The sequence below is a fragment of the Tursiops truncatus genome, chromosome 13 (genome assembly GCF_011762595.2).
Source record: "Tursiops truncatus isolate mTurTru1 chromosome 13, mTurTru1.mat.Y, whole genome shotgun sequence".
In the NCBI taxonomy this organism is placed as follows: domain Eukaryota; kingdom Metazoa; phylum Chordata; class Mammalia; order Artiodactyla; family Delphinidae; genus Tursiops; species Tursiops truncatus.
This window is the reverse complement of record NC_047046.1, coordinates 12,396,744-12,408,878: the sequence shown is the minus strand read 5'-3', so window position 1 is coordinate 12,408,878 and position 12,135 is coordinate 12,396,744. Positions and strand designations below refer to the sequence as shown.

The following is a 12,135-nucleotide window of genomic DNA, read 5'->3' as shown; positions in this document are numbered from 1 at the left end:
GAGGGGCTGTGCTCTGCCCTCTGACCCCGAGAATGGACGCAAGGCCCTCCCCTCTTGCCCCTTCACACTGATCTTCCCCCTCTTCCATGCCAGCACCACCACCAAAGCCCAGGTGCTAGAGCGTTTCTGGGTTCAAATATGAGTCTCTCCTCTGAGTGACTGAGGTTAAGTTATCTAACCTGTATGTGCCTTGGTCTCCCCACTTGGAACTGGGCACAGTAATAGCATCCACCTTTTAGATTCTTCTGGCTATCAGCTGAATCCATCCTTGCAAACTAAATAATAGCAGTGAATGCTCGTATAGCAGTTACTACGCGCCAGACACAGACCCACACTTTTTATTAGTATCACCCCCATTTCAGAGATGAGGAAGGTGAGGCACTGAGATACTGCATAATTTGTCCACGATCACAGAGAGAAGAGGCAGAGCTGGGATCTGTGTTCCTAAGCCCTGCTGTCTCCTGCCATGGGCATACAGTAAGTGCTCAATTCACGCCTGCTGTTACTAATGCTCTGAGACGGGGCCAGCTTCACCGATGCACCACCCGCACAGTTCCACAGGGCCTGGCACTTAGAAGGGTGATGCTTGTTAATGCTCTGTCGCTGTCTTGAAATTCTCAATAACTTTAACAAGGGGCCCCACATCTTCATTTTGCACTGGACCCCGAAAACTCTGTAGCCGGTCTTGCTCAGAGTCTTACAGGAGGTGACCACCTCCTCCTCTTTCTTCCTCCCCCACCTAGACTGTGAGGTACCTTATCTCTCCATCCACCCTACTCCATGTCTGGCAGGTAGCAGGTGCTCCCCTTCTGGCCGAGAGGGACAGAGGTGGCCAGAGTCACAGCTGTTGTCCCCACCCCTACTTCCTCTCAACACCCCAAAAAGAGCTTCCAGCCCAGGGAACCTCAGGAACTGTCAGGGAAGAAACTTTTCTTGAAGCGTGCAGGGACTCTGGCCGGCGGCCACCAGAACCAGGTCTTTCCTGAATGGCAGGGGGAGGGAGGTGCAGCCAGAAAACACTGTAGCTCACTGCAGCTGGGGAATCCCAGCCGGCCCGAAAGACCCTAATAAACAGTTAATTATGATGCTGGCTCTGTAAACAGTGGCAGTGAGACCCAGCATAATGTGTAATTATGCCGGTTGGAGCTGGAGCTGGGCAGCGTTTTCTCCAGCAATGCTGGAGGGAATGCAGATCTCAGGGCAGGCTTGTGGTCAGGGCACAAAGGTAAACAAGACCTTCCCTAAAGGCAGACAGGACTCAGTCCAAATGTTCAAGTACAGCAATGAGGGTGGTTAAAAGAATTATTTTCCTTTTTATAAAGGGAGCAGGTAGTGGGGAGGGGGAGGGGGAGGGGAGGAACAGACATTTGTGCGGCACCTACTATGTGTGAGACTTGGTTTGGGGCCAGGCAGGAGGGGGCTTGGGCATTTCTGGAACTGGATGTCATGCCCCTCCCCTCCCTGCCTGCCTGCCCTCCCCTCCTCCACACACATTTCTAATAACTGATATTTTAAAAATTGAGGTGAAATTCACATAACATAAAATTAACCATGTTAAAAGTGTACAATTTGGCGGCCTTTAGTACATGCACAACTTCTTTTTCATTAAATTGAAACTAACACAGTTTAGTTAGTTTCAGATGTACAGCAAAGTGATTCAGTTATACATATATCCAGTTTTTCCTATTCTTTTCCATTATAGGTTATTACGAGACATTGAAAATAGTTCCCTGTGCTATACAGTAAGTCCTCATTGTTTATTTTATATACAGTAGTGTAGTACCTTCACAATCTTCTGCAACCATTATCTCTATCAAGTTCCAAAACATTTTCGTCACCCCAAAAGGAAACCCTGTACCTGTTACTCACTTACCCCCTGGGCGCCACTAATTTCCTTTCTGTCCCTATGGATTTGCCTACTCTGGACATTTTATATAAACGGGATCAGATCACACGTGACCTTTGGGGACTGGCTTCTTTCACGTTGCCTCATGCTTTCCAGGTTCACCCACGTGGGAGCATGCCTCAACACTTTATTACCTTTTATGGTCGAATAATATTCCATTGTCTGGATAGGCCACATTTTGTTTATCCATTGGTAGATAGTGGGTTGTTTCTACTTTTTGGCTTTTATAAATAATGCTATGAACATCTGTGGACAAGGTTTTGTATGGTCATGTTTTCAGTTCCCTTGGGTGTGTGTATATATATACGTATATCTCATGACCCAGGAGTGGGACTGCTGGGTCATAGGGTCCCCCCATATTGAGCTTTGTGCTGCTTTCTATGACACCTGTACCATTTTTCATTCCCATAAGTAATGCACAAATGTTCCGATACCTCCCCACCATTGCCAACACTTTTCTTTCTTTCATTTTTAAAATAATCACTGATTTCTCATGGGGGCTGAGGTAAGCTCCCATCTGCCACTGGGGCTGAAACACAGAGCCATGTCTTCTGGAATTACAGGAAAGCCCTATAAAGGCCAGAGTGCAGGACGAACAATTTGGGTCCCCCCAGAAATAATTCATCACAAGGAAAGAGACAGATAAAAACAGCAGCTCCAAGCTACACCAGTCCTACGGGGCCTGGTGAAGATTTCAACATGGCAAGCTGCCCCCAGGTGCCGTGTGGGTACCATGGGGGGAAACGGCTGTGTGTGGACTTGAGAGATAGCCTAGACCCTTGGAGCCCAGCCAGCTCTGCCACGGACACCTCTGCCTGACTGTCACTGAGGGAGGCGATGTTTTGCCAGCGCTGCCAGAGCACTGATGGCCTGAGGGACCTGGCACAGGGCAACACTGACAAAACGAGGGGCCACTCGGGTACTGGCAGGTGGTGGGAACAGGGCCAGCTTGTGTGAATAGTCACACGACTTCTCCCACCCGCGAAGGAACCAAGAACAGCCATGCCTTGCTTCATTGTGCGTCGCAGGTACTGCATTTTTTAACAAATGGAAGGTTTGTGGCAACCCTGTGTCAAGCAAGTCTATCGGCGCCATTTTTCCAACAGCATTTACTCACTTCCTGTCTCTGTCACATTTTGGTAATTCTCGTCATATTTCAAACTTTGTTATTATTATATATCTATTATGGTGATCTATGATCAGTGATCTTTGATGTGACTAAAGGGAAAAGATTACAACTCACTGAAGGCTCAGATGATGGTTAGCATTTTTTAACAGTAAAGTATTTTTTAGTTCAGGTATAGACTACAGTATAGTGTAAATGTAATTTTTATATGCACTGGGAAACCAAAAGATTTATGTGCCTCGCTTTATTTCAATATTCATCTTATTGTGGTGCTCTGGAACGAAACCCACAATATCTCAGAGGTCTGTACTACTGCATCATGCTTGCAAGGGAAGAGAACCAGAAACCTTTGGCAAACAGCACTAGTGACTCCCATGTGTAACTGACTGCAAATAATGTGTTGTTTATAACGTATTGATATGTAAGTAATAATTACAGTGGTGTTTACGAGTGCTTTCTATGTACCATGGACTGAGCGAAATGCATCATTTCATGAATTCTCACAGCAATCCTGGGGTGTAGGCATTATGATCTCTAATGATTCTCGTCTGTTATTTAGGATGCTTTAGGCTGCAAGTTACAGACAACACAACTTAGGCTCAAATGGCCTTAAACACTCAAAGTCATTATTTCACATAATAAGAGATCCGAGGAAGGGCACACTCTGGGCGTGATGCTGGTGGCTGCATGATATCCTCAAGGTCACCATTTCTTCCCATCTCAGACTTGACATCCTCAGGCTTGACTTCGCCTCAGGCTGCAGGATTTGCAATGTCACCATGATTGTCCAGCATCACCTTTTTATGAGGGAGGAGTTTTCCCAGAAGCCCCAGCAGACTTTCCCGTGTGTCTCCTTGGCTGTCATTGGATCACATAACCACTGGGGAACCAATCACAGCAAGAGAAATGGGAGCCCCATGCCTGACATCCTCACTTGGGTAGAACAGACTCTGGGGAGGTGGGAGGGGTGGGGTTAAGCACGGTGAACAGATCCAGGGTTTGAACCCGGAGCTGCCTTCCTCTTGGCCTCCTGGATATTCAGGAAAGCAGCCCTGGCAAGGGTGGTCCTGAAACCTCCAGCCCAGTCACTCTCCACTCCTGATTTCCTTTTTAGCCATGGTTTCCAACACCTGGGCAACATCCTCCTTCAGTCCCCTCTGCCCCCCACGCGCCAGTGTCCAGCCAACCAGTGACCCCGCACGTCCATTCCAATCAGCCAGCCCAGCTCAGAGCCAGCCAGAGAACTTTCCGTCCTGCTCCTGATCATGTGTCCACCCGCATCAGCCTTTCCTGACTGCCCGCAGGGCTGAGGCCTCTCAGAACTGCTCCTGTGCAGTCAGACATATCTGGCTGATCAGCAGTTCTGGGCGGAGGCCAGCAGGGGCAAGGGCCTTTTGGATCCTGTCTGTCCACATGCATCAGCTGTTCCCAGCCAGCGGCTCCAGCACTGTCGGGCAACACGGCTGGGCCTGGCCCCATCAGTGGAGGGGGCCATGAGATTAGCACCCTGCCTCTCTCGTTTGGGAGGCTGAAGCCTGAGATTGGGCGAAGGCGATGGACAATGGCGGTAAGGGTTTGGGAGGAGTGAGAGGAAGGAAGTCAGAGGAAGAAAAAAAAGAAGAGAGAGAGAAACACCAGGAGATTCTGAGACAGCAGAGACCTCATCTTGGTCCGGTTTGCATCCACAACACCTAGCAGGGCGCCTGGTACAAAGCAGGGAAGAGTTGGTTCAACCGGCCTGCGAAACAGAAGAGAGAGACAAGATGCTGAGCGAGGAGGGGAGGGACGTGGAGAGAGACACAGAGAACAACAGAGCAGGGCAGGAAGGGGTGAGTACAACCCGTCTTGTTTGTCTTTCCATCCTGTCACCCTCACAGCCCCCGGTTTACTGTAGCTGCTCCACAAATGTTTATCTTGCTGAACCAAGCGAAGAGGAGGAGAGGGGACCCAGAGTCGGAGAGGAAAGGAGACAGAAGGAAGAAAAGCCTGGGGTAGGGGGCTCCGGGGGGAGAGACATTGAGAGAGAGAGGGAAAGGGGAGGGGAGGTTAGTAATCAGGAAAGAGAACAGGCAGGACCAACCCAGCAAAGGAATTGGAAGCAAAGAGGTGAGGCAGGCAATGGGAGCTGGGGCAGGCTCAGCCCTTTGATGAAAATGCACATTAGCAAACGTGCTGGGATCGACAAGTGCCAACAGGTCCATCGCAGAGTTAAAAAGTGCTACATCTGTCAGGGTTTCAATCTTTAAGTCAGCACTTTCCTTCTCCTTCTCCCAGAATGCTGGGATTCCGCAACTGTGGCCTTTCCCGCGCGTCTCCTGCAAGCATGTGGGGCTTGTCGTGGAGCCCTCAGACTTCCAGGGAGGCTGGGAGGGTGGGGTGAGCATGTCAGGAGGCTCCATGGGTCTGCAGGGAGGGGGTGTGCGGCTGCCCCGACGGCAGCTGTTGCAGGGGTGTCCTGCGGAGGGAGGGCATGGGAATGCAGGTAAGGTTTTCAGCAGACACTGGGAGGACCCAAGGCAATGAAGCTCTGTAGGTACTGGGTTGAATAGGGTCCCCCCAAATTCATGTCCATTGGTAACCTCAGAGTGTGACCTTAGTTGGAAATATGGTCAAAGACCTGGAGATGAAATCATCCTGGGTTTATGCTGGGCCCTAAATCTGATGACTGGTGTCTTATAAGAAGAGGAGAGGATGCAGAGACAAAAGGAGAGGAAGGTGATGTGAAGACAGAGGCAGAGATTGGAGTGATGCAAACACAAGCCAAGAAATGCCAGGGATTGCCTGGAGCCACCAGGAGCTAAGAGAGAGGCAGGGAACCGACTCTCCCCTAAAGCCTCCAAAAGGAACCAAAGCCTGCTGACACCCTGATTTTGGACTTCTGGCCTCCAGAACCGTGAGAGAATCCTTTCTGTTGTTTTACACCACTGAGTTCCTGGTAACTTGTTACAGCAGCCCCAGGAGACTAATACAACCTCCTGTCCTTGGGGGACCCATTTTGCCTGCTCTTGGGTCTGATGGGATGATGGCACAACTGTTACAGATAAGGAAGGGTTCCCGGCCCTCAAACCCGGTCCTGTCCAGTCTCCAGAGCTGGAGAGTGACTTGTTTTCTCACCACCTGGGAATCATGTTTATTCTCTCCTCTCCAAAACTCAGGTCCCTGCTCTGGCAGCTGAAGGATGTCTCCGTTGGCTGGGGCGGGGTGGGGGGCACTCTCATCCAGCTGTGCATGCAGGGGCTAAGGGAGGCGAAGGAAACCACCAGACCTCAGAGGACCCGGGTGCCCGAGAGGGGCTACCTCTGGGTGCTCTTTAAGCAAAAGCTACGATCTCTGACAGTCCTGGGTTCCTATCCTGCGACTTCCAAGGTATGTGAGCTTACCTTGGTCTTGCCTTCAACTCTGGCCTTTGAAAACAGCCTCATCTGTAAAACGAGAAAGAAAATCCCTACTTCGTGCGGTCATTGGGAGAATTAAAGAAGAAAATGGACAAGAACAACTTAGACGAGGCCTTCAGAAATGGTGATGAGAAAGATGAAGACCTTTCCAGGCCTGTTTGTGTCTGGCCCTGAATGGTTATAGAAGGCCATAAAGAAAGATGGCCCCTGTCCTTTAGTAATATTGGAAGACTGCCACAAACGTGTGAAATTATTAGAAAGCCATTAAAATACACAACAGTAGCAAGTGACTGGGATTTAGTGCAGCCTGACTGGGATCAGGTCTTACAGGGGGTCACAGGCGGTAGGCAGAGTAGGATGACTAACTCATCCAAGTTTGCCTGGGACTTGCCCGGGTTAAGCACTGGAAGTTCCACATCCTGGGCCAATGGGGACGGCTGGTCACTCTGTGTGGAGGAGGTAACTTCACACAGGCCTTGAAGGAATCATTCATTCATTCATTCATTCATTCTCTGAACATCTGTTGAGACTCACCATAGGCCAGGCTCTTTGAGGCACTGGGCACACTGGACACAGCCCCTGCCCCCAGAGCGCTCGCATAGGCATACTTGCACGCACACACCTGTCATTCAAGAAAGCACCTCCTGAGCGCCTACTGGGTGCCAGGCACTCAGGTGCAGTAACAGCAAAGATAAGTGATGTCGTTTCTGATCTCAAGATGCTCACATCTACTTGCGGAGAGGATGGCAGGTAATTCCCTCCAGTGCGGGAAGGGCTGCTGCAGAATTTGGTGGCTGGATAGGCCTCAGGAGAGAAAAGGGACTCCCAACCCTATTAGGGCGGGGGGGGGGGCGTGGTTCAAGGAGTCTTCTGGAAAGAGGTGGCGCTGAGAGGTGGCAGGAGCTGGTCAGAGGAATAGGGAAGGGTGTTGAGGCAAAAGGATCGGCTGGAACACAGGTAGCCAGGCAGGGGCCCACAGGGAACACAAGTATGGTGCTTTGGTGCCGAGAGGAGGCTCGGGCCCGCGGCGGGGGGGCGTCAGGATGAAGATGGGCAAGGAAAGGGCAGGGGAAGGAGGGCGTCTGTTTTGCAAAGGCACAGAGCATGGAGCTGGCAGGACCCGTGGATGGGTCTTGACTGAAGGGAGGTGTTTAGGGCCTGTACCCACTCTGGCTGGGGACGGGGCAGCTGCCCTGGCTGCTGGCGCAGAGCACTGTGGGAAGGTGCAGGGGAGGGAAGACATGCATCCTTGGCTTCAGGACCAACAACTGCTGGGAGAAACAAGCAGAAGAAAGAAAAGTCAGGACACACTGGACGCCATCCTATGCTTGGGCCCCAGTTTGGGCGATTGGACGGTGGCACTGCGTCTTCCTTGGAGTTTGGGTCAGAGATGCACATTGTCCCTACTTGTCCTATAATTGTTTCTGTCCAATGAATAAACCCGTGTTGAGCTCTTGGAGCTGGGCCCCATTACTGAGGAGACAAAACTGGATATTGTGAGGGAGAGAGACCTGAGGGTCTCACCTTGGGGCTCGAGGGGGCGTGGGTGGTCAGGGAAGGTCTCCCTGAGCTGACCCCCCAGTGATCCAGAAGTAATAGTCTTGGGAAGATGCGGGGAGAGGAGGAGTCTTCCAGGCAGAGTGAACAACAAGTGCAAATGCTCAGAGGTGGGAACAAGCAGCAATATGCAAGGAACAGAGAAGCCAGGATGGATGGAGTGGGAGACTGGGGGACGTGGGAGGTGATGCAGGTACAGAAGTGGGCCAGGGTCAGATCAAGGCTGGCAGAAGTGAAAGGTGAGTGAAAAGGCTCTCATTCTCATTGGACACTGAGGCCCAGACAAACAAGCTACCTCTTGTGACACAGCGTGTTAGCATCAGAGCTGAGGTTAGGACCCAGGACCCTGACTTTCTGATTTCCTCTCGATCTGATCCTGTTTCCTCCTCTGAAGAGGTGAAGACAGTGACTCAGCTGGCGGTGTTGGAGGAGAACTTTCAAGGCTCTGCTGCCACCCGCAAAAAGGTTTGGCTTGTCCGGGCAGTGGGGTACTGCCCCCAGAGCCCAAGAGCCAGCCTGTGTGCTCCGCTGCACAGCCTTTATGTCTGCCCCTTAATTTCCAGGCCTTTCAATTTACCAATCTCAGATAATTTTACAGACATGGTGTGTGTGGCTGGCTGTAATAACCGTCTGTTGAATAAATGACCCCTTCTGTCCTGACTCACAGGTAGTTAAACCTCATGCTGAGAGCAAAGGTGAAGTAGCTGGGGCTGGGGGCTGGGGGCGGTTTGCTTTGCCAGTGACCTGCACGCTGTCTTCACTCTTGGGGGCTTCAATTTGTCATTGATAGAACATGACTAACAATGTTTATTTAACTCCTTTGGTGTTTTGGAACTACTTAAGCAAAACTATTTGGCATAAGAAACACTTCCTGAATTCTGTTGTTGGGTCCCCCTGGTCTAGCTCCCCAATTTTCCTCTAGGGAGCCACCTCTCCCCTGCCACCCCTATGCACAGTCCCTGGGCTTCAGGGATCATGTGACTCTGGACTGGCCAACCAGAACCCTGCATTTCCCGGACAAAGGGAGTGAATCAGAAATGGGCATGTGGCCCAATCAGAACCAACAGGACACAATGATTTTTGTTACAGCCTTTGGAAAAGGCTACTCACTCTCCTGCTGGACTCGAACTCCTTGACAGGAGCTGCGGGCAGCCATTTCATGGAAGTTGAGAGTGGAAGCAATACGGAGTTCTGGTGACATTTGTACTGCTAGATCCAACAGTGCCTGAAGCGCACCTCTCCTCTAGGCTTTTCAGTTGTGTGCATCAAGAAATTCCTCATTTTGCTTAAATCAGCTTGAGTTGGGTTATAGCCTACTTGAAACCTAAAGAGTCCTGATATGATCATCATGTAGACTGGGGTCAGCAAAACACGGCTCATGGGCCAATTCCAATTTGCTGCCTACTTTCCCCCCTCCATTAAGGACTTTAGTGAGATATAATTTACATAAATTTATTCACCCATTTAAAATGTAAAGTTTGATATATTTTTGTGAATATATACAGTCATGCAACTGGCACCAAAATCAATTTTGGGAACATTTCTATCCACTCCCAAGATTTCCCTCTTGCCCCCTCTTTTTTTGGCTTTATTAGTAAATGAAAATTTTTTTTTTTCTGGGCTACGCCGGGCGGGTCTTAGTTGCAGCACGCGGGATCTTTAGTTGCGGCATGCGAACTCTTAGGTGCAGCATGAATGTGGGATCTAGTTCCCTGACCAGGGATTGAACCTGGCCCCATGCATTCGGAGCACAGAGACTTACCCACTGGACCACCAGGGAAGTCCCAGTAAATGAAATTTTTAATAGCAGCTTTACTGAGATGTGATTCACATGCCATAAACGTCGCTCATTTAAAGCGTACAGTTCAAAGGCTTTTAGTAAAGTCACAGATAGGTGCAACCATCACCACAGTCAATTTTAGAATATTTTCATCACTTCAAAAAGAAACCCCATATCTTTTAGCCATCAGCCTCCCCCCTCCCCCGCCCCCAGTCCCTTGATTCTCCCCACTCCAGTCCTAAGCAATTACTAATCTACTTTCTGTCTCTATGGCTTTACCCATTCCTGACACTTCGAATAAGTGGAATCATACAATAGGAGCGTTTTGTGTCTGGCTTCTTTCACTTAGCATAATTCAAGGTTCATCTGTGTTGTAGCATGTATCAGATGTACTACATGGCTTTTTATAACCAAGTAATATTCCACTGTATGGACAGACCACATTTTGTTTATCGAGTCATCCGTTGATGGACATTTGGGTTGTTTCCACTTTTTTTTTTTTGACTATTATTTCATGACTATTTTGCTGCTGTGAACATTAGTGTACAAGTTTTTGTGTAAACATATGTCTTCAATTTTCTTGGGTATATACCTAGGAGTTGGATTGCTGAGTCATGTGATAACTCTATGTTTGACCTTTGAGGTACCATGTTTCCCAAAGTGCTATACCATTTGACATTCCCACCAGCAGTGTATGAGGATTCTGACTTCTCCACATCCTCACCAACTTTTCAATTATCGTCATCCTAGTGGGTGTAAAGTGTTGTCACCTGTTTTTGTAAATAGTGTTTTATTGGAACACAGCCATGCTCATCTGTCATTTCCATATTGTCTATGGCTGATTTTTGCCACAAGGGCAGAATTGAACAGTTGAAAAAAGATGATGTGTCCTGCAAAGCCTAAAACATTTACTATTTCGCCTTTTACAGAAAAAGTTCACCAACCCCTGATTAAGACCCATCCTTCCACTTTTTTGTAACAGGAAACTTAGGCCCAGAGAAATTATATCTCTCCCCTGGGGCACACAGCCAGGACTGGAATCTTTCTGGGCCTTAGTTCCTACATTTATAAATCGGGAAACAATATCACAAGATGTGGTGAGAATTAAATAAAGCAAGGTCAGTAAAGTGCTTAGCCCAGGGGTAGACATTCATTAAATGCGACACTTCCCTAGAAGCTGAGGTGCCTGACACCTAGTCTAATGGTCCACCCACCCCCTAATTTCCCAAATAGATGCTTTTTCAACTGGTTAGCTGGACTCAGCTGAGTTACTAGTGTGTGAACTGACACTTCGTTACCCTGCTCTGGAGAAGCCTAAACGTGCATCGGACATAAAAATTAGATTCATGCTTCTGGTAACATCACTCAGCATGAAGAATGGAGTCCTCTTTCCTCTCCCACGTCCTTTCTTCTCTGCTGTCCCGTGGGCCTCTGGCACGCCATTGCTCTTGCTGGCCTGCAAGCTGGCTCTCACAGCTCTGCAGCCTTCACTCCTTCCTAGTTCTGTGTCAAAGGGTCCCCTCTCTGGTCGCCATCGCCACCTCCTGCCTGCACGCAGCTAGGTACCACGAAACAGGCCACCCTTCCGTGGTCGAGAACATGGGCTCCACCTGAAGTCAGTCAGGTCAGGGGTGGGATCTGGCCCCGGGACCTCGGATGCTACTCAGCCTCTCTTGGCCTCAGTTTCCTTAGCTGCATAATGGGGACAGCCGTGTCTGCCTCTTAGGGCTTCCCTGAATATTAAAGGAGCTGAATGTATGAGAAGTCCAAAGCACAGTGCCTGGCAGGGTTTAATAAATGTGTTCTTGGAAAAGTAGGGGTAGAAAACAGCAGCCATGTTGCAGCCGTGCAAAGCCCTTTCTGTACATTCTTCCCATTTTACAATGGGGATGGCGGCTCAGAGGCATGAAGTGAGCTCCCCAAGGTTACAAAACAAGTGAGGGGCAGAGTTCTGTCCCTAACTTCCTGTGCCACCTCAGGCCAGGCCTTTCCCCTTTCTGGGCCTCATGTCCCCATCTGTCCCCATCACTGGACTGATGATCTAGAAGTCTTCATCCCGTTCTAGGTCTAGGGTCCTAGCTCCCTCAGAGTCCATCTCCTGGGAGGGGGGAATGGCTTACCCCTCATCTGGCCTCCTGACCAGCAGGCAGTGCCCACATCTCTCCCACTTGCTGCCCTCCGTTCCCCTGCCCTTCCTTCTCTCCTTTCTGTGGCTTAAGAGCATCACCTGACTCAGCCACGGAGGGCGGGTTTGGGGTCCTACAGGTGTTTCTACTCCTGGCTAACTTGTTTTCACCAAGTGCCAGTCTGACAGTTCTGCAAACCTCTCTTCGAGCTGGAAATGGGGGTTTACTGGCACTGCTGCAGCCAG

General features: G+C 49.7%; 1 protein-coding gene and 1 long non-coding RNA gene across 13 annotated transcripts in view; both read right to left on the bottom strand.

Annotated features, from left to right (window-relative positions):
- The window catches only part of SPRING1 (SREBF pathway regulator in golgi 1), a 321,466-nt gene that overhangs the window by 101,980 nt on the left and 207,351 nt on the right, over nucleotides 1-12,135 (bottom strand). The gene's annotated exons all lie outside the window — the stretch shown is intronic.
- LOC141276144 (uncharacterized) lies at nucleotides 1,555-4,767 on the bottom strand. The gene is made up of 2 exons (XR_012325190.1): nucleotides 4,693-4,767; nucleotides 1,555-3,789 (listed from the first exon to the last, which is right to left on the bottom strand). It is a non-coding gene; the product is annotated as an uncharacterized lncRNA (long non-coding RNA).